Raw genomic sequence first — 22546 nt, 5'->3', positions numbered from 1 at the left:
GAACACACGCTGTGTGCAGCCGCTCACCAGCAGGGCAGTCTCAGGAGGCTCTTTGTGAAGTCACATTTGGGGCCAAATTTCTCAATGGAAAGGCAGAGAAAAAACATTGGTAAGTGAAAGGACAATGTCTGAGATTCTAATAAATCTGAGTAGAGCCGTGTGGTGCGACTTTTGTCAGTAAACCAAGATTCCACCTCTGATGTTCACCATAAACATCATGTGAGCATCTACACGTAAAGCACCTAGAGCCGCCTTGGAACATGGAAGATGTTCAGTAAGTGTTAACTTCCTTTCCTCCTCTCTTAGATTGTTCCCTAAACCTACTAACATCAAATTACTAGCTATTTTTAGTTAATGATTTAGTCATTGTATTTTAGGATTATAGTTAAGGAAAGAATTATAACCTAAGAATGCTGACAGTCATTTGGGATGTTGAAGAGTTAGAGCCAGGTGACAGATCTAAGTCAGGTGTCAGCGCTTCATCTAATTTACCAGGTCCTCCGGGTGGAGAAGAGAAACAAACAGGCTTTACTTTGGGTCCAACTCTGGCTTCACCTGACCACTCCTATTCATAACTATAAATAGTGAACTTCAGTCTGCAGTTAATTCCTCCAGCACTGTAATCTAAATCCTTGCAGGAAATGAAGACCAACTAGTTGAAGAAAACCTGACCAGTAAGATTGTAAAACATTTATACTTTGTATTCTGTACTCCTTTCTCAGTCATGTCTTGTCCTAACTAATGACACAACTGGACTCGTAACACATGAATTAAGCTCTGTAAAATTCTGAAGCCAGTTCCTTAAGCAAGTGTTGATAAATGGAGGTGGCAGGGGTGGGTGGGGGAGCTGGGTAACGTCAAGAGTATTGTATTTAGTTTGTTACAACTGGACTATTTAGATTGCGTAGCTAAAACTAGGAACCTAGAGTGAATCAGAGCAGGAAACTAATAAAACATAGAGCACAAAAATGAATACTCAGTCCTTGATCCACTGCAGTCTGAAAATCATGATCCACTCATCCTTATATACTAAGCCAGTTATTTACTCTGTAGACTCCTGCATCACATTTGTAAATGTTTTCTCTTTTAAAGGAGCTTTCTTATTTTTTTCCTTTCTTATTCACACAGATCTCTTTAAAAACGGACTCATTCTTAAGTGTCCACCTCAAGTACACTTCCTAACATACCTATCCCCATCACTATTTTTCCCATTCTGCGTTGTTTACAAGTCTGTGTGTCCCTCACATCTTGAAGGCAGGTACGTGGCCGTGCCACTTAAATTCTTTCTGAAAGATGAGAAATAAGTAATTGTTGTTCATCTTTATATCTCACTTTTATATACCTAGCATAATGAAGGGCCTTGAAAATGTTAATTGATTTAAATAATTTAAGTCAAGATATTTGAAAGAAATTCCTGTACTCTTAGAGAGCAACAGAGTGTGTGTACCCTGAGTTACAAACAATAAGCAGGTGTCTGGAGCTTTTCAGAGTCTATCTCTGTTATCCATCTCTTTCTGTTTCTGCTGAGCAGTCTCATTTCCATTTCCCCTTTCCTCTTTCCCTGGTGTCTTTTGATTATTTTATACAACAGAAAGGAATTATTTTTCCTCATTTTACAAAGTACATTGACATTTAACTATAAACTTCAGGTTAAGTACCCTGCCTCGGGAAGCACGTGGCCTTGATGACATTGTTTGAGAGACCAATTGCACTGCCTGTTCTAAAACCCGTATCTTTTGACTCTAGTTTAAAGGAACTTGCTGCTTTTCACTGTGCATGCCTTTCACATTTTGTGACATATGCTAGTTCAAATAAACTGCCTAATTATGGAACAATTTATTTTACAAACCCATTCTTCAAAAGAATTGTTTTATAAGGGATAGGGTGCAAACACAGATATTAGTAGTGCAAATTGCTTCCACAGTAGCTTAACAATTCATGTTAAAAGCCCAAACCCAAATATCCCACTTCTAGAAATCTATCTTAAATGATCAGAGTTGTAGACAAAAATTTATATAGAAAAACTTCCATGAAAGCCCTTTTATATAAAGAAAAGTTGAAAACAGCCTAAATGTCCAATAATAAGATGTTTGTTATATAGCTATATCCTAGAATATTATGGGATTGTTAAATAACTGCAGTAGACAGTCTCTAAAAAGGCCTTCAACAATCCCTGCCTCCTGGAATTCCCATGCCTTGTTTAATCCCCTCCCCTTGAGTGAGGGACTACTGAGTCACTTCTACCAAGAATATAGCAAAACCAACAGGATGTCACTTCTAAGATCAGAGAAACCATGACTTCTGTTTTGCACTCATTCTCTCACTCTGATGGAAGTCAACTGCTGTGTTGTGAGCAGCCCTGTGGAGAAGCTGATGAAGGAAACCTCTGTACGGCAGTGTGCAAGGAACTGGACTGTCCCCTACTTAAGCCTTCAGATAAGGTGACAGCCCCAGCTGACAACCTGACTGTGAAAGGCTTTGAAGCAGAGGTCCTAGCTAATCTGCACCCAGATTCCTAATCCACAGGAACTATGAAATTAATATATGTTTGTTATTTTAAGCAATTAAGTTTTAGGGTAGTCCATGATACAAAAATAAATGCTAACAAATTATTTAGTAACGTGAAGAAATGTTCATGTGTTAACTTTTTATTACTGTTTACTGTACTGTTACTGGCAACTGACTAACTAGTTAAACTGCTGGTCAAATGGTTTATCCATAGCAAAACAATTTTAAAATAACCTCAGGCTGTAAATAACAAAAATATTGTTTAAAAATGCACATATTTGTCATCTGAACTAACAATTTCCTACAACATTTGCATTCATTGAAAATATTTTCAGGACTGTTAAAAGCCTGCCTTGTAATATCATATAATTTTAAGTAGAATCATCATTAGCTAAAGAAATGATACCAAACATTGAAAATATTACAAACTGCCTCCTAAAATATAGTAGAAAAGTTTACAAAGATTACTAAGTTTCCTCCAAAACATCCTGACGAGGTTCTTTTAAAAAATGACACCTTGATGTCACAAAATACCAAACTAAAAAGGCTCCACTAAACAAAATGCCTTTATACTCAAAAATCAATGCAAAAAATCCTTTTCTCACAGGTTTTCTTTGAACTTAATGGGGCCTAAGGAGAGAAAATAGATCATGTACAGCACATTTGTATCATTTAGGGCTCAGAAAAGTCACAAAAGCCAATAGATTGTACAGATTTCCTCATACGGCTTTTGTCTAAAAAAGGATTGAGGAATTTAATGAGCAGTTTTTCTTTGCTTCTTTGAGACTGTTTCCTCATCTCTAAACTAAGGGTAATAATGCTTGCCTGAAATTCCTTGTGAATAGTGAAAGGGAAAACAAAAAGCACCACAAGAAATGCAGCTATTACAAGAGCATTGCTAAACTGACAGTGAGGCAAGAGGAAGGAAGAAAACACTGAAAGGAAGGAAAAGCTAACATTTGAGTAATTATCCTGGGTAACCAGAAACTCCCTGGTTCTGAACCGTTCTCCCAATCCTCTCACTAAAGTCCACCCACAAGAAAAACACCCTAATCGCAAACCTCCCTCAATGGTGGAAGCCTATACTCCAAAACAATGTAGAGCTTGTGGAATTACAATCATGAATGCAGATCTCATTACACTGGGATGGATGGTGTGTTTTAACAAGACTGAATTCACAGAGGGTAGACACTTTGCCTCACTCAAGCCTGAACTTTAATAGTTTCTAATTCAAGGCTGGTCCAAAATAACTAAATCTTAGTCAGCTTAATTGATCAAATAATCTTAACTGACTTTTTTTTTTTTGAGCCACTAACTTTTATTTACCTCAGTTGTCATTAAGTAATTAAAACGGGATCAGTTTGCCACCCCAAAGCATGCCTCATTGTCATAAGGGTTGTTTGATGTGAAGGAAATTGGCTTTCTGCCATCCACCTTCCTGTCCAAAAGCAGGGCATAAATTTCCTTTTGTAAAGGTGTCTCCCTCTCCTACACCAAGAAGAGAACCACTCTGGAGACAATTCTTATCTGCAAAACAAATAACCCTTATTTATCTTACATTTCCTATCACCCTCCCTCCTAGAACTCACTGTCATGCCAGAAGCCCCAACCCCCCTTTCCTTAGTCTAGCTGCTTTCCACATTTTATCACTTTTGTTAAGATGATATGCAAGTCCCCAGTTCTAACGTTTCTTGAGTCATTTCTTTATGAACTCCCATGCATACACAGGTGATTAATTTTTTTCTCCTGTTAATCTATCATGTTTGATTTGCAGGCCCGCCAATGAACTTAAGAGGGTAGAGGAAGATGGTTTTTTTCCCTTCCCTACATACTCAAGGTTAGTCTTTATGTTACATAGTGAAACCACTTCAAGTATTTTAGAACAAGTAGGAGGCATAAATAATAAATTAAAAGAGCGTTAAGTGCTATGCACTGAATTAAATTCCAGGTAGTAGTATACGTAATTTTGAATACTTAAAAGAACCATTATTCTTTTAATGGGGAATTGGGAAAACACAGTGTCCAAATCCACTTCGACTCAAGATCAAAGGACAAGAATTCCAAAAGTTTTGCTATTTACATTTTGATAATTCTTTCATGATACATACACCATACTCCTAAGGCGTCACAGAGTTCCTGTGCTCTGTAGCTGATGCTACAGTGTTTCACGGTGGGGAGTGGAGGTGAGGTGGGGGCAGGGGTATGTTTAATTCAACCATTCTTTAAAAGCCTTCTTTTTACTTATTGGATTTAATTTCTCACTAATCCAAGGAAACTTCCCCCTCTCAAACTATAACCCTTACCACACGCACATGCTCATTTTCTTCTTCTAGCCTTCCCTCACATTGAAAACCACCACCTCCCCCGTGTCTCCCCCCAGCACCCTTTCCCCTCCTCCCTGCATAAATCAGAGCTGTACCACATTCAAGGCTAGAGGAAGTCCCATCTCCCTCATGTAGACTTCCTGGAATTCCCCAAACCTTTACCCAGAATTCTCTTCTTGAACTCAGATCTAGCCTATTTAATTTATAAGTGCTGCCGCCCCAAATGAGACTAAATGTTCCTCAAGGGCAGTAGTCATTTCTCCTTTTGTTATTTTGCACAGAAGTTCTCCACATAGAGGCACTTAATGAATGCTAATTAAAATTCGGCTATTTATCAAATATCCATGTGCTTCAAAGTGTGTTAGATGTCGGCGATAAAACAGTGAACTATACGTAGTTCTGTCTCTTTCGGGGCCCTTACGAGCAAACGCCCCAAACTCACAGTAGTGTTTGGGCCAGTGTTCTGTCTGGCCAGTGTAATGTTCAAAGTGTTCTGAATTAGAACAGTTCCAAGCGGGGCATTCACTCTCCAGTCCACAGGACTCTGTCACTCCCTTGTATCTGGCACCTGTCCACTCACTAATTTATGTTACCTTCAGCCCCTTGTGAAACATCCTTTATTTCACAATTCTCAATTTATAAGGAACAAATTAATTATCAAAGTACAGGCTCTTTCTATATCAGATACTGACCAGAGTTATTTATTACTCCCCAAATATTCAACATTATAATGCTACGATTGATTTATTTCTCCACCATCATTCTGTTCACAGTACCCTTATATGGAAAACATGCTCCAGTTTAAAAAATTCCAAATCCAAATCCAAATCCAAGGCAGATGGTATATTAATTAATTAGAGAAAGAAAATAGAATTCCTCAGGAACTGTTTTGCTTTCTTAAAAGCAAATGATCTTTAAGCTGGAAAGAACAGAAGAAACCTCACTGAGAGAGAACCAAGGTACATGCAGAAGAAGTCACTTTAAAAGAATTCATGTCTTCAAATTCTGGTGAATTATATTCCAAGGAGAACCCACAGATGTAAGCACAGAAATATTCTGACAACCTTTAGAAAAACATGGAGAAGGAGGGAAAGCTCAAGAAACACACTTTTTTCCCCTAATTTTTTTAAAATTCAAAACTGAAGGAAAAAATCAGAGTTTCTAGGCATTACAAACCAGTTAATACCGATCTCTGGCAAAATTCAAGATTTAAATAAAAAACAGGGAACATTTGGGGAGGGTAATATTGGAGACTTCTGGGAACTTGCAGTTCACTAAGAATCAGTCATTTTTAAACTAACATCATTTACTTTTGTGACAGATCAGAGAATACTCACAATGTTTACTTTCAGCAAAGCATTTCATTAAAATGTTTCTCATGATGTCCTTCTGAAGAAGACTGATCTATGGGCTAAAGAGTTTGATAAATACAAAGGACAGTGCTAGCTGAGTTCAGCTGATTCATTCATTAATTTGTCTCAGCTGAGGGCCACCTACATTCCCAACCAGTACTGCGCTTGGTACTTTCAGCACATTACTCTGAATTCTAACAATCACTTGAAAGGTATGTGTTTCTAACCTCATTTTATTGATGTAGAAAAGAAGTTTCTCAAGATCACAAAGCTAGTAGGTGTCAGGGCCAGGCTCCAAAAGTCCAGGACGTTCTCTGTGCCACAGGCTTCTAGATGTGCCACCATGGCAAAAGGACCTGTCCCATATATTATCAATGACTTGAATGGTGAGCAAACTCACCACATGTGCAGGTGACTCAAAACCAGAAGGTAGGGTGAACGTGATGACTGCCACAATCAAGATTAAACACATCTAACAAACCGGAGATTGGAGAGAGGCTTACAGTAGTGGGAGAGAAAACAAAGTTCATATTCAAGAAATTTTTAACTGCACAATTAAAAAGTGAGGAGGGGTAGAGCAGGAGTAGTGGTGAGGTTTTCAGGCAACTTTGGTGTATTTACACCAAAAAAAAAAAAAAAAAAAAGCCAATTGAAAATTAGACAACTTTGAGGACAGGAACTTGTTGCAGCCTGCCCTGTGCATATTAGACTGAATTACTGAATTCAATTTGGGGCTAAGGATCTTTAGCACAGAGAAGGGTCTTAACGTAAGGAAGGAAAAATAAAAGTGATTATTATTTAGTGAAGATAATTAACATTTACTAACTTCCAGGCAACTATGCTAAGCACTTTATGAACATTATCCCATTTAACCCTCATAATAACCCTATAGGTAGCAAGAGTATATTATCATTCCCATTTTACAGATGAGGAAGCTGAGGCACAGGGATCTGAAAGGCTGTCAAGTAAAGGAGACAAAAGTTTTACTCTACCACTTTAGACTTCTCATTTCTTTTCTAAAAAATATTTTTTTATTTGTTATTGTATCATTTTATTTTAAACTGGTGAGGAGAGGTAATTAGGTTTTATTTTATTTTTTGAGGAGGTACTGGGGATTGAACCCAGGATCTCAAGCATCCTCAGCATGCACTCTGCCACTTGAGCAATACCTTCCCCCTGGACTTTTCATTTCTTAACAATTTTTCAGTTGGATGAAAGTTTTAGATCTCGGCTGAAAAACTCTACGTATAATTTCACAAGCAGGAGGGCTACTGGCAAAAGTAGGACTAATGATAAACAAGTCCAAGGAAGCGGTTGTCAGTTCAGTGTAAACAAGGCCTTGCTAATAATAACAGAAAGAGGGATACCTCACAATGCAGTTAGCTCCCTATCACTGAAGTGTTTGCCCAAAGTGTGGCTGGTCCGTCAGGAGTGCAACAGGGGGATATTAAAATGGGGTGGAGTTTGGTCTATGATTTTAAAGTCCTCTTTTGATATAAGTCTGTGGGCCTAATAAGTAATTTTTGTTTGATGGCAAAACAAAGAAGTTAAAAACTGAAGTTGTTTTTCTAGACCATTCCGCTGAATACGTCAGACAGAATACCTATATAATGTTATTTGCCATCTCTATGTGGTACCCGTATCAGGTATTTGAAAACAACCTCATCCTAGGGAAAAAAGATACATTCAACTGTTGATCTTGATGTGATTTATACACTGTAATAATATATAATAAAAGTAGACTCCTTATTCCTCTGAATCCGTAACTAAAATTTTCCCTAAAATAAATACCATAAACACCAGATCCTAAAACGATGGCGTCTTTGATGAGAAACGTTTACTAGTTTATAATTTTATGTCAACCTACTTCCATAAAGGATGGGGAGGGGGCATGCGGGAAACAGAAGAGAAATAACTCCAGTTTTTCTGCTTTGCCTCTCTCCTAAAGGCTGAAGGATCTTACTGTCTACTGCGCTTTATTTCCCATTTGCATCATAATTCACCTCAAGGTTCAGCCTCCCACCGCTAAAAGCAGAGGCGCTCGCACTTTGCTCATGACATGCCTTTCAGAGCACAAGCCTGACAGCTTGGCATACAGATTAAATGTTCACAGGCAAATCTCTTACCTGAAAATCTTCATTCACTCTTCAGGGAGGAAGGTGAAACTGCAACTCATAATGCAAAACCTTCCATTTGGGGGCTCAGAACAAGGTGGGAGGGGCAGGGGCTAAGTCCTCAATTAGGAGCCGGAGAAGTGAGGCCCAATGCCAGACACCTGGCCGAGAAAGATCCGCTTTAATCAAAACCTCCTGTAACTCACAGGTTTCTGCCACCGAAAGCCAAAAAGGCAAAGCTGACGAGCCGAGACCGACAGAAACACGCCGGTCGCCCCCCCACCAGGGGTTCACTCACACAGCTCCTCGGCGGGCAGCCGCGCGCCCCTCGCGCGTCGGGACGGCGGCGGGGCCGACCAGGCATCGGCGCTCCCTCCGCTCCCGGGGCCGGCGCTGTCCGGGAGCGGGTTGGCGGCAGGGCGGGTGGGAGCTGAGGCCGCGGCCGGAGCGAAGTGCGGTCCAGCTACAGGGACAGCGGCGCCGCCTTCTCGCCAGCGGCCGGCTCAGTCAAGTGGCAGCATTTGGAGGACGGGGTGTCCTTCGGCCGCGCTCCGGGCTCCTCCTCCCGCCGCCGAAGCTGCCGCGCCCGCCGCGCGCTCCTTGCGGGTTCGCGCCCAGCACCCGGCTGGTCGGGCCCCGCAGGTGGCGGCCGAGGGGCGTGTGGCTCCACGGCGCGCCCTCTGGGGGCGGAGCGCTAGCACTGGGCGGCGGGGGCAGCTACGGTCACGTCCGCAGGGGCGGGGCGGAGCTGGTGGGTCCCGGCCATCGCCCTTACGCCCGCTGTCAATACACTAACCAGAGTGCAGCCGCCATCCTCCGCCCAGAAGGAATTAGACCCCCAAAGTTCGAAGAAAACATAAGTGAGCAAGCCACTTCAGTGTCCTGGCCCCTGATCCAGCCTTCTGGGCCCCCCAGGTGAGGGAGGGGCTGGTCTCCGGGCGGGGCCTGCCGTGGAGAGAACAGGTGCTCCCGGCCCCGCGGCGCCCGCCGAGCCCGCGTGCAGCTGAACTCGCAACAGCTGAACTCGCAGCAGCCTCACCGCGGCCTTCCCAGCTAAGGGTTCCCGCACCTAACTCCAGGCTTAGAGGCCCAACCCGCTTCGACCTCAAACCCCATACTTTGCAGGGCTAGGCCAGGAACGCTGCCCTTCCTAACTAGCTTGCACCGTGGGTGTGCAGAGCAAAAGTGCTTCAAGCACTTCAACGTTTAAAAGGACACATTTTGTACTCTATCCAAAAATATTAAAGGACGGTACTTGAAAGTATGTTTCTCCTTAAAGCAAAACACCTCTAACAAAACAGCCCTTTCTCTCTTTTTAGCCTTTAAGTCTACCTCAAGACATGGCCATTATTCATTGTGTTTCCCTGCATATTCCATGTAATGCCTCCATCTTTCCAGCATAGTTCCCAGAAATAGGAAAAGCCCCAAGAGAACTACAAAAGAACCATTATTTTAGTTGTGTTCTACAACGGATTAGTCATGTAAAACTCATGCTTGACCTTAATGATAACATCACCGACTCCTTCACATCACAGGTGAGGACACTGAGGACCAGAGTCCAACGGCAAAACTAAACATGAAAAAGAAAGACTGGAACCTACAAAGCTCATAGTTTGTAGACTAACACGACGTTTGGCTCTCTGAAGGTATAACATAGTAAGGAATATACCTAGATTGCAGAGGAATTGAGAAGCATAAATTATAAAATCTAGCTCAGATTTTTAAAAAGATTTTAAATGAATCAAACATTCCTATTTATTACTGTGCTTAAATTATCTAAAGTAACATTTATATACAAAGACAGCAGCCCAGACATGTAATTTTTCTTCATAATATTAACAAAATTGGAGTAGGTGCATTCTGACAATTACAGAATGTGAATACACTTATACTAATCGATTTGTCTGATCAATATCAATTTCTAATGTATACAAGTTGGTTATACTCAGATAAAACAAGTATTTTAATTCTTCACATTTCAGGCATATCATGCTAAATAATAATGATCAAATGCAAGGCTCCACCTTTAGGTCTAAGTCTTCACTGAAGGTGTGTCATCGCTTGCTCCCTCCCCTCACCAGCTTTAAGCGTGTTCTTTTTTTTTCTTTTGCACTCTACTGCTGAGCTATACCCTCCCCCAAAAGCCTTTACCAACCTAGTGTGCAATGATCCCTAAGAGACCTCTGGGTTGCACACTGAGAGATCAGTGTCGGTCCATGACATGCTCAAGGTGACAAAAGAGAAACTTAGAAATTTGTATTTTTACTTCCCAGTTACCAGAGCAGTAGTGGACGAGGAATGAGTCTGGTGTCCACCAGAAGAGAAATAATTCATGTACATGTGCATTCCTGTCTTTCACTCAGTTCAAAGATCCAAGGGATCCAAGTGTTAATTCCTCAAGCCAGCCAGACTCAGGCCAGGCCCTCCCTCCATCATTCCAGGTCTGGCCAAGACTAAGAAAAACCCAGGAGCAGCCCACTTCACTCTCTGCGGGGTCTCCCAGGTCCCGGGCGGACACTGGGAACCCTGAGTCTGGGGGTGATCTTCGCCCCCTGGGCCGCGAAGGGTAAGGCTTTGCCGGCTCCTCAGCGGCCGGGGGTGCTTACCAGGCCCTTCAGACGAACTTGGCCATTCGGGCTAGGACAGCTGTAGAAGATGCTTCTCCAAGCTCCTTCAAGAGGCAGCCTGCTTCTAGCCTTAGGACATCAAAAGGTAACCAGGACCTTGGCCCTTCACAGGACGGCAGGCCTTGCTTCTGGTCAAGAGAGTGCTGTGGTAAGACCCGAGGGAAGATGCTTGGGGAGCGTAGCATCCTCTGCTGCCGGGGCCCAGAAAGGCTGGCTTTCCTCTCAGCCACCTAGCCTGGAACTGGGAGTCAGCGTCCAGCATTTCTGCCCTCCTGTCACCCTCTCAGCCTGGCTGGAATAAGAATACAGGAGGTGGGAACCCAGAGCTGCTCCAACTGGTGGTGGCAGAGACCGACTATAGCATTTTGAAAGTGTGCCGAATACAACTTTTAAAAAGCTGGAGAACAAAGCAAGAGAGGCAGAAGGACCCTGAAGATGGTCTAAATTGAACGTGGTTAGGGTGTGGGTGTCTGGGCTATAGCAAGGGTTCAGCGGGTTTTCCTTCTATACCAGATGGGCATGGAAAGTAAAAATGATAAAAAAAAAATAGTGATGAGAAAATTCTAGGATTTGAACACAAGTGATCTGACCCCAGAGCCCATGCTGTTGACAGAAGTATTGAGCTGGATTGAAGACTGCCTACCAATATCCTTTCCCTGGTAAATAAATTCCATTTCTACTCCCAGCCCCCTAAAACTTCCACTTGTACTCCAGACAGACAGGTCAGAGAGAGGTAGGTGGCTGACCCCCTCCACTGGTCTCCCTCCTTAAACACTGATCACGAACCAGACTTTCATTTCTGCTTCAGGCAGACCAGTCAGCTTACACCTCTGGGAGAAGCAGCCAGGGCATGCCGGCTTCCTCTCTAAAAGAACTCTAAGTAGTGAAATGAGGACCCTGTCAGAAGGGATCTGGGTCCTGGGACTCACCTCTCTGCCACTAGGGCTCTTCTTAGCATAGCAAACAGTCAAATGTCATTTGTTTTCTGATAGGGAAGTGATGAGAAGGAAATAAGTGTATGGAATAGTTTGGGAGTGTTCACATGGAGCATGCATGTATGTCAGAGAGTTATGAAAGTCACAGAAAAGATTTATAAAGAATAGAAAGTGATGGAGCAGATAGAAAAAAATATATCATTATGATATGCCATTATAGGTATGAGAGAATAGCACATATGTATGACCTATGAGAAAATATGACTTATTTTGACATTTGACCTTCGTAATGACAAATCTCTGTTAAAATAGAGAAATACCTATTTCTATATCTATTCTCTGGAGGGATAAATTGGGAGTTTGGAATTTGCAGATACTAACTGCTATATATAAAATAGATAAATACAAGGTCCTACTGTATAGCACAAGGAACTATATTCAATACCTTGCAATAGCCTATAATGAAAAAGAATATGAAAAGGAATATGTATGTGTGTATGTATAACTGAATCACTGTGCTGTACATCAGAAACTAACACAACATTGTAAACTGACTATACTTCAATCTTTAAAAAAGAGAAATAAATAATAATTGTTTTCTGCAAAGGAAAACTGAAATTCTACCCCCTCTTTTCTCATATAATTGTCCACTATTATTAGTGGAAGTGTTAGGGGACTTTGGGGGGAAATGGGTTTTCTTTTTAAGGGAAAGGGTATGAGGTGGCTTGATTTAATTACATTAATTGCAAGTTTACTATTTGGCATGCAGTCCTCAATCCAGCTCAATACTTCCTTCCTGTCTACTCTAGGGGAAAAAAAAAAAAACTTTTAGTAATTACTTGTAAACTTGGCTATTTCACACACATATTTTTCACTGATCCAGGTTTTGTGTTTTATATGTTCAGGCTACAATGGTCTCTCTAAAACAGTGAACTTATCTTGTATGTGCTAAAAAAATTACCTAGATTAGGCTGAGAGACCCAGATTGCTCCTCTGAGTGGGTAACAATTACATTTTCATGTCAAACCCTAGACTAGGGTTTTAGGATGCGAAGCTTTAAAAATTCAGCAGCAGAAATGGCATATTGATTCCTTAACACTTTCTGTAGCCTAAGACATGTGAACATGTTTCTTGATGAAGAACTAGCTGTCGATATGAAAATGATGTCATCTTCCGCTCCTGGGCCTTTTCCTGCACTCTGTGCTACTCCCAGTTGTTTCTATGCCAGAGCTGCCGTCAGAATCTTGCTGTAAACCTTAATCACCCTGTTGTGAAAGACCTCCGTTTGTTTAACACTTGCCCAGAATCAAGGTACAAATGATCAGATTACCTGACCAGCTAAATAGGTGAAAATATAAACCTATAGGAGTTCTCATTTTGATCTTTTAATGTATATTATGATGTCTTTGAAAGTTCATATGTCCAAAATCAATGTTCACAGCTGGACTTTAGACCATTCTGTTCTTATTCATTATGTCACTGAAATGAGAAGTAATTAACATTATTTTTCTCATATGGTAAACAGTCTAATTGCCTCTCAAACTTTCTCTTTCCTGAGGAAAAAAGGTTTATTTAACTTTTTCTCTCAAGATTTCCTTTACTCTCATTTGTCAGGCTTCTCTAGGTCCATTCTGGTTCTCCATATGTAATTAAATGTCTGGCAACCCAAATTAAGGAAAAGTTCCAAATAAGAATACAACAATGCCAAGCATTAGAGTATTACAGAACAGTATTTCCCAACCACATATGGTATGATCCAGTTCTGTTCGTCATGTTCACAACTATGTAGGCTGTCAACTATGCCATCAGTCTATTTCTTCTTCTCACTTGTTTAATTTCTCCTTAAAGTTCTTCTACATTCTGAGTTTTGGTCTTTAAGTTTACTGATGTGCATCTGTCCGTAAGTAAGGCTCATCATAACCTATATAAGATCTGTCTGAAGATCTCTACACTAAACTTAATTAAATGCATTTTGGAGTCTTTAAATCTCCATCAACATTCTATTTCTCTTGTAAAAGTAAATTTAACAATCTCCAAAGAGGTAGAAATGTGTAGAAATATAAGCGTCTTATTTTTTTCTTGTTGTCTTTTATGGTTATCTATATTTGTTTTCCCCTCTAGATTCTGAGTTTCTCGAGGACAAGAGCCATGTACTTTTATGTACTACTTACTTCTACCACCTGGCATATGGAAGGCATTAAATTTTGTTGAATTGAATGTTATTTCTCTGCTTTCATGCTTTCTATGATTTCATCCCATTTTAAACAGAGAAAAACATTACTGCTTAGACCCACGAATCCAAGATTCTGTAAGTCTTCTCTACCTAAGTTTATCTTGATAACCATTTTTAATAATAAGATGGGTTCAACTTCTTTTGCATACAATGTGGATATAAGATGTTGTTAAAAATCAGATAAATACTGCATTAATCACTGCTCCAAATTTTATTATTTCAAAGATCATATTGTAATGCATGTTTTGTTTTTCACTTAATGAGTCATATCAAAAAGCACATATGCCCTATCTATTGTCTCAATACCCTGGTTATTAAAAACAATCTGTCTAAATTTGATCAAAATAGTTCAGCTTCCTCTTGGAATTCTGGATTTTCACGTTTGTTTATTAGCTCATAATTTTTAAATTACAGCCAAATGTTTGATAAATATACCTTGAAAATAGGCATAGCTACATAATTAAAGACATTAGGATGTTTATTCTGAAGAAGTTAGGGGAATTAGAATAGATAACTAAATGGGTGAGGCACTATACTTAATCTATGTTGCTCTGGTGGGCCTTACTAGAACCACTAGAAATAAGTCATGGCAGGCATATTTGGATTTAATTAAGAACAGACCATATGTTGGTTAGAGCTTATGACAGAATGGACTGATTAGTGGAACAGTGACTTTCCCCTTAAACCAGAAGTTGGATGACGTACTGGACTGTTATAATGGAGATTTCTAAAAAGAACAGCAAAATTCCATATCCTCTAAGAAAATCCCTCCAAAGCCAAGATTCTATAATCTTAGGAGTTGTTCTGCATACTAATACATGTGAACTTGGCCTTTGGACTGCATCCAGCCCAGCATTACAGCAATTATCTTGATGTCTTACTGAGTGTGCCATCTACGAGGACAGAGAAAGCCCTGCTGTGTCCTTGGCTAAGGAGGCAGTTTAGCATCTTTTAAAGATTTTTCCTTAAAAGCAAATCAACTACCAAATGTTGTATAAATTGGTACTCAAAGAATTCCAGCTAATTCAGCATAAGAAACTAACTACATAGGGATATTTTTTGGCTTGTGATATTCCACTTAACTGCTAACCTAATTTGATGAAGTGGAGACCTCCTATAACTCAAAGATGATAATGATAATTACTATTTACTGAGTACCTACTGTGTGCTGGGAACCACAGCAGCCTTCCACATGTGATCTCATTTAATCCTCACAATAGCACTGTGAGGTATATGTAATTTAAATACGAGGAAATTGAAAAGATAAGGTAATTGTTCATATATGGTAGAACTTGAATTTGAACCCAGGCCTAAATCCAAAGCCAGTGTTCTTTCTATTATTCTATATTGCTTTCCATTGTCTTGGTTGACCATACAATGGCCTGTTAAATATGTCTGTAGTACCATACAGCAGTCCTCGTATCCAACTCCTAAGTCCTCAACTCTGATGGGCAGTATCCATGACCAAGATATTGAGATTTGGAAAGATGGGATGTCACCCAAACTGATGACTTCTCGTTGTAGACCATCTGACTTGAAAATGTTGATAGGGGAAGCATTCTGAACAATTATATTTCCCATGGCTTCTGTATTTCTGAGCAAGGATCTATTCCACGGACTCTACTTTTCACACCTGAAATACCTACACAGAGCCAGCCCTGGAGGGGAGATAGTCATGAAATTACTAAAGAACAGCTATAACCAAGCCAACCAGTAAATACATGCTAGTGGGTAGAGGACAGACTATACTGTAAAATGTAAGTTATAAGAGATCACTGGAAAGTGGGTGAGTTTTGATCAGAGTCATGAGATAACCACAGAATTTTAATTGTTGAAAGAAGAGGATGGGTGTGGAGCTGCTGTTATATTCACAGGGGTGGCAATGAGCATGGAACACATATTAATGGGAGGAAAATGAATCTGTGAGGAATAGCTAGCAAGGAATCAGGCCCACTTCCCACCCATGCCAAGCCTGGATGATTTGTTTAGACAAGTAATAGACAGACACAAAGAGTTCTTAAGTTGTGAAGTGATGTAATGAAAATTGTCCTTGAATAGAATAGATTTAGGATTAATTTGGCAGCACTGAGCAACTAGGTAGAGATTAGTGGCACAAGTCAATCATTCTGCAGAAATCCAGATGGAAAAATATCATGACCTGGCCTACCATAATGCCTGAAAGAATGAAAAAGCATTCATACAAGATGTTTTGTGGGTTTTTCCCCCAGATTTATTTTCCCTTCATAAACTTAGTCTATCTGTGGTTATTCTTGATACCAACTACCAAGATCTGATGCTCTTAAAGCTTAATGGAATCAATTACACTGAGTTTAAGTATCTCAAGTAATAGGAAATTTGTTCTGGCAAGAAACAAAGGTATATACCAGTTACATATATTTATAGAGTGGAGTAAAGGAAAAACTGAATCACTCAATTAGCTCAGTAAAAATAAGGCAAAGTTATTAGCTGAGCCTGAAAGAACTAGGGATTTAAGAAGAGAAAGGTTTTTATTTTTAGTACTTCAAACTATTTTTTACATTGAACATTGATTATATTTGTAATCAGAAAAAAATTCAGTAGAATGGCCACCATTCAAAAGTCCACAAATGATAAATGCTGGAGAGGCTGTGGAGAAAAGGAAACCCTCCTACACTGCTGATGGGAATGCAAGTTTGGTGCAGCCACTGTGGAAAACAGTATGGAGATTCCTCAAAAGACTTACCATATGACCCAGGAATCCCGCTCCTGGGCATATATCCAGAAGGAACCCTACTTCGAAAAGACATCTGCACCCCAATGTTCACAGCAGCACTATTTAAGATAGCCAAGACATGGAAACAGCCTTAATATCCATCAACAGATGACTGGATAAAGAAGCTGTGGTATACAGTGGAATACAATTCAGCCATAAAAACGAAAACATAATGCCATTTGCAGCAACATGGATGTCCCTGGAGAATGTCATTCTAAGTGAAGTAAGCCAGAAAGAGAAAGAAAAATACCATATGAGATTGCTTATATGTGGAATCTAAAAAAAAATAAAAATAAAAAAAAACATAAATACAAAACAGAAACAGACTCATAGACATAGAATACAAACTTGTGGTTGCCAAGGGGGAGAGGGGTAGGAAGGGACAGACTGGGAGTTCGAAATTTGTATATACTGACAGGCATATGTAGAAGTGATAAACAAGATTATACTGTATAGCACAGGGAAATATGTATAATATCTTGTGGTAGCTCACAGCAAAAAAGAATGTGACAATGAATATATGTATGTTCATGTATAACTGAAAAATTGTGCTCTACACTGGAAATCGACACAACATTGTAAACTGACTATAACTCAATAAAAAAAAAGTGTTAAAAAAAAGAAAAAAAGAAAAAATTCAATAAAGCAATTTTCATTTTGAAAGGAAAAGCTGAGTAGAATAGTTTGGGGCTACCTCTAAGAAACCATGATCACAGTAAGGGGTCCTTGTTCAGGAATTAGCTACTGGTACACTTTTACCACCTCTTTTAGCCTCATTTTCAGGCCTTGCTTGCCTTTCAGTAAAATACTTTAGACTGTATGAGGATTTCACTGTTTATCTTTTTTTTTCTATTTTATTTGCAAAATGTAATAGAGAAGAATTAGCATTACTGGTGCAAGAGGCAATGTATGGATAATCTATGCCTTAAACCAAAGGAGACAGGGGCTTTAAATCATTTCACTGGCTTCCCAGAAGTCCTCCTAGGACTTGCCTCCATCCAGTGTACTACTTGCTCATGAACTAAATTGACCACCTTGATTTAAAGAATTAAGCCTTCAATTAAAGACAGTTACTGGGAGCCTAAAATTCTTTCCCAGGAGAATGGTTAGCTCAGTTCCAAAAAGATATTACTACTTTATCAGATCTAGGATTACCCACTCTTTATGTACAAGGAAGTTCAACACACATAATCTTCAGTCAACATCCTACATTCCTAACCAGCCTGATCTAAGAACTGAGATTGACTCTACAAGTCTAATTTAAGTAAAGAGATCAGAAGAGAGTGAATCTACCAGGGTAAAGTTCAATAGAACATCTGTACTACAATTGCATCATCTCAGTTTTATGCATGGATCTTGGCTCCCACATCATTTCCTACATAACTTCAAGACCACCCTTCCTGTTACTGTGAACGAGTTAAAAACCTAAGCTGCTAGGCTTTAGGGTCTATTTCTGGGTATGATGACCCCTGCCCTTCTTGCCCCACTCATACCCACCCTCTTCCCCTTGGTGTCAGCTCCTGTGCATATGGCTCTAGTTTTCTGTTTCTTCTTTTTTGGGGAGGGTACCTGGGAATTTCTATTTCTTTCCTATGAGGCCACTATATCTTTAAATTTGTTATTTGAATTTAGCATGTCTGAGAGTTTAGAGAGTGATGAGTTGTATATCAGTTTGATCCTCATTTTGTTAGACAGGAAAGTTCACATTTGCTCTTCAGCATACTCCAGTCTGGCTTCTATCCCCTCCATAAAAGCTGGCTAGTCCCTTCTTTTAGCTTAAGTGATGCTAGTTTTCTTCCTGTGTCTCTAGCTGCTCCTACTCTTGATTAATCCCTAAGTTTTGTTGTCCCCCAGGGCCTGGTGTAGGGTTCTATTCTCTTCTTTGTCTACAATAACTCTTCAAGTAAGTTTATCCTTTTGCGTTGCTTTAACATCATCCTTACGCCAGTAATTCCCAAATTGACATGTCTTGCCTTGAGTGCCTAACAGGCATCTTGGATTTAACACGTCAGAAAACAGAACTCTTAATAGCAATTCTCCAAATAGTCTCCTCCTCTGGTCTTCTCCAACTCAAGAAATGGTAGCCAGTGGCTAAAGCCAAACTTAGGAGTCACTTCCAGTTCTCCCATTTATATTTTCTCTCCTCCCAATATATATAGTTCACTAGTGTTAACTGACTACCTCCTCTTCAACCTTATCTCGTACAGCTAGTTCCCTCCCCTACTAAGTCCTAGCTACACTGCCTCTTTTCCACTTCAGGGTGTTTATACTTTCCATTTCCTCTGTTTTTGCTAATTTTTCACTTGACTGTATTCTTCACTTCTTTCATGACTCAATTCAAACGTCACCTCTTTGGAGAAGAGTTTCTTGATTCATCTGTCTTAAAGCAGCCTTCTCTCTATAACCAGCTACTCTTTTATACATCCACACTGTTTATTTCCTTCATAGTCTTTATCGCTGCTTGAGATTATCTTTTTTGTTTTTATTTTATATGCCTTCTCACAAAAACTAAACTTGGTCTTTGATTAGCTCCATCTATTACGTAGCCTAAAAGACTGTAAAAGCATCATCCGGAGTCACAAATTATTCCTACAGTTTTCAAATCACAATGTCTGGCATTCAATTAAATATTACCACACATACTCTGAAGACGAAGACCAAAGGCTAAGAGAAAAATGGGAAAAATAAAACTACAAGAGTTTCAGAAACAAACTATAAAATAACTATGATTAGTATGGTCAGAAGATAGAAAACCACACAGTATCTTTTTTTTTTTAAATCAGATGGAAATTTGAGAATTGGAAAATGCAGTAACTAAATTTAAGAACTCAGATAGATTGAATGCAGACCAGATACAACTAACGAGAGGAATAGTGAAGAGGAAGACTCAGCAACAGAAAATATCCAAACTTAAATATGAAACTTAAAAAAGATGGAAAATAATAAAAAAGAATATAGAGACTTATGGGACAAAATGAAAATATTTATCATAGGTGAAATTAGAACCTCAGAAGGAGAAGATAGAGACAATAGGGCACATTGATATCTGAGTAGATAATGGTAAAAAATTTTCCAAAACAATGAGATATAAAGCCATAGATTCAAGATCCTCCATGAAACACCAAGCAGGATAAACTCCAATAAAGTCACATCTAAACACATTATAGTAAAACTGCTGAAAGTCCAAGTCAAATAGAAAATCTCATAGCAGCAGAAGAAAAAGAGACATATTATCTTCAAAGGAGCAACAATAGTTTTGACAGCTGCCTTTCACCAAAATTGATGAAAACTAAAAGACAATAGAATGACAACATCAAAGTACTGAAAAAAACCTGCCAACATAGTATTTTTTCATTACCCTGGGTAGGCAAATATTTCTTAAATAGAATACAAAAATCACATACATAAAGAAAAGATAAATGGTATTAAAAGTAAGAACTCCTTTTCATTAAATAATACCATGAAGAATGAACATGTATACCACATCACAGGAAAAGATATTTGCAATAAAGATATCTTATACGGGACTATGTATAAAATAAAAAGAACTCCTGCAAGGAAAAGACAGATAACCTAATTTTTTAAATGGGCTAAAAATTTTAATTACTTTAATTACTTTACAAAAGAGGATATCTAAATGGCTAATAAATATATGAAAATGTGCTCAACGTTATTAGTCACTATGAAGTGCAAAATAAGACCAAAATAAGATACCACTAGACACTCGTCAGAATCAGGAAAGCACCAAATGTTGATTAGGATGATGAGCAACTGGAATTCTCATACACTGCAAATGGAAGGAAAATTGGTACAGTCATTTTGGAAAATGTTAGGCACTGTCACCTAAGGCTAAATATATGCCTATCATATGATTTGGAAATTACATTCCGAGATACATACTCAACTAAAATGCATGTGCATGTGTACCAAAGAGACAAGAATATTCATAGCATCATTAATTATGAGAGCTCCCAAACCAGAAGTGCTCATCACTATGAGAACCACATCTGGCGACGGTTGTGTACTCAATGAATATGTTTTATTATTATTCCTTTTAGCTTATGAAGAGCTTCCCGTATTTTGTAGACTCCCCAAATCTGCCTAATTGAGAACCAAAAACATCTACCCAGAAATATCTAATTAAATATAATAATTGAAAATACCTAAATAAAATAATTCTTACCTGAAGGACTGTTAAAGATTTATGGTAGATTTAATCACTGAGTTGGTTTTTGTTTTTGCTTTTTGTACTTTCAAGTACCAGAATTCTAACAATAGGTATGAATTAGATTAAATGTTATTTTTAAGAGGCATGCTCTTATTACACTGGAATAAAGACTCTTCTTTCTATTGAATTGCAGAACTAAGTTTTTCAAATAAATATCTTGCAAGGACATAAATCAAGTTTTTTATTTGTTATTTCACTATGAATCACCGGTTGACCTTTTCTATTTCACAGATAAAAGTTGGAAAAAACCTGAAGTTAGCAGGTTCACTAAACGATCACCAGTCTCTTTCAGCAGTTGTGAACCCAGATGAATGGTTTCTGCATAGATCTTAGAGCTTGCTTTTTTCAAAGCCTCTCATGCTCCCTTTTCATATGATGGTTGGAAAAGATTTGAGATACAATCCTAATCCTAAGAAGCATTGTTTTAAAACATTTATACACACACATTGCAAACTGGAATTTAGTAGAATGTGATTGGTTAAAATTCTTACATATTCTTTCTGAAAATGGGGAAACAACGATCCACAGTTGGTGGCAAAGGAACCAGTCATAATCTAACTGACTGACTGAGGAGCTCTTTTCCCTATCCTCCCATCACATCTTACATAAGTGTCTATAACAAGAAATACTGTAATGAATGGTTTGTATTTAGGTATCCTCACTCAAATGGTAGAAATGATGTCTCTTCATTAGTATGCCCAGTTCCTAGCTGAGTGCCCGGTATTTTGTAGGAACTTAAGATATGTGAAATAGATGAAAACTAAAGGAAGTTATAAATACATTAAAGAGAACTGTAAATTCTAGGTCACAGTTTCAGATTTGTAAATCATAGGGCAGGGCACAATTTGCAGGAATTGATATCCCCTGGACGACCTAATAGAAATCAAATCTTAAAACTGTAAAGTCAAAAAACATACTAGTTGGATGATTACCTCAAAATGATCCAGTAATCTGTTTCAACTTTGAAGCAAGCGTACTCATATTTACTATTACTACAATGTACTCTTCTGCCTACTTTCTAACAGTATTTGCTTGTATAAGAACTTTTATTCCTAGTGGAATAAAAAAATAAATTTACTCTTAAATATCCAGACAAATAGGTAACTTATCAAAATAATCAATTTACCATCATTGTTTTCCAGACAAGAGGTATCTTCACTAAAATGTTTCCTTAAAAATTGCTCCCTTGTGCCCAACATCTTAAGCAAGAAGAATCCAAAGGAACCCTCTGCTATGCCTATCCGAACTTAAGTTTGGATTGTATTTATTATCAATAAACCTTGAACAAGGCTCTCAAATAGTCATCTTAGTTATTTTCCTGGTATTTTCTTAAGTGAGCATGGGGATATTAGCATTCTGATTTTACTGATGGAGGAAACAAAAGGCATGAAGCCCTCCTGCCTTACCTCCGCAGTCATAAATGTGGTAGCGATTACAGCCCAGCTTGCTCCTCTCCGCTGTTGTCTTTGTGGC

At 39.0% G+C, this 22546-nt stretch overlaps 1 protein-coding gene across 4 annotated transcripts in view; it reads right to left on the bottom strand.

Annotated features, from left to right (window-relative positions):
- The window catches only part of LOC123618339 (small membrane A-kinase anchor protein), a 102324-nt gene that overhangs the window by 12495 nt on the left and 67283 nt on the right, over positions 1–22546 (bottom strand). The window contains exon 1 of one of the 4 annotated variants that reach the window (XM_074364030.1): positions 22480–22501. The exons of 1 other annotated variant lie outside the window; for it this stretch is intronic. The gene's annotated coding sequence lies outside the window, so the exon portion shown is untranslated. Of the gene's footprint in view, positions 1–8310; positions 8918–22479; positions 22502–22546 lie in introns of those variants that run through there. 2 more of the 4 variants (XM_010960039.3, XM_010960041.3) reach the window with 2 other exon arrangements.

This window comes from Camelus bactrianus, chromosome 5 (genome assembly GCF_048773025.1).
Source record: "Camelus bactrianus isolate YW-2024 breed Bactrian camel chromosome 5, ASM4877302v1, whole genome shotgun sequence".
Classification (NCBI taxonomy): domain Eukaryota; kingdom Metazoa; phylum Chordata; class Mammalia; order Artiodactyla; family Camelidae; genus Camelus; species Camelus bactrianus.
Note: the sequence above shows the minus strand (reverse complement) of the source record. Positions and strands in the feature narration are given on the sequence as shown.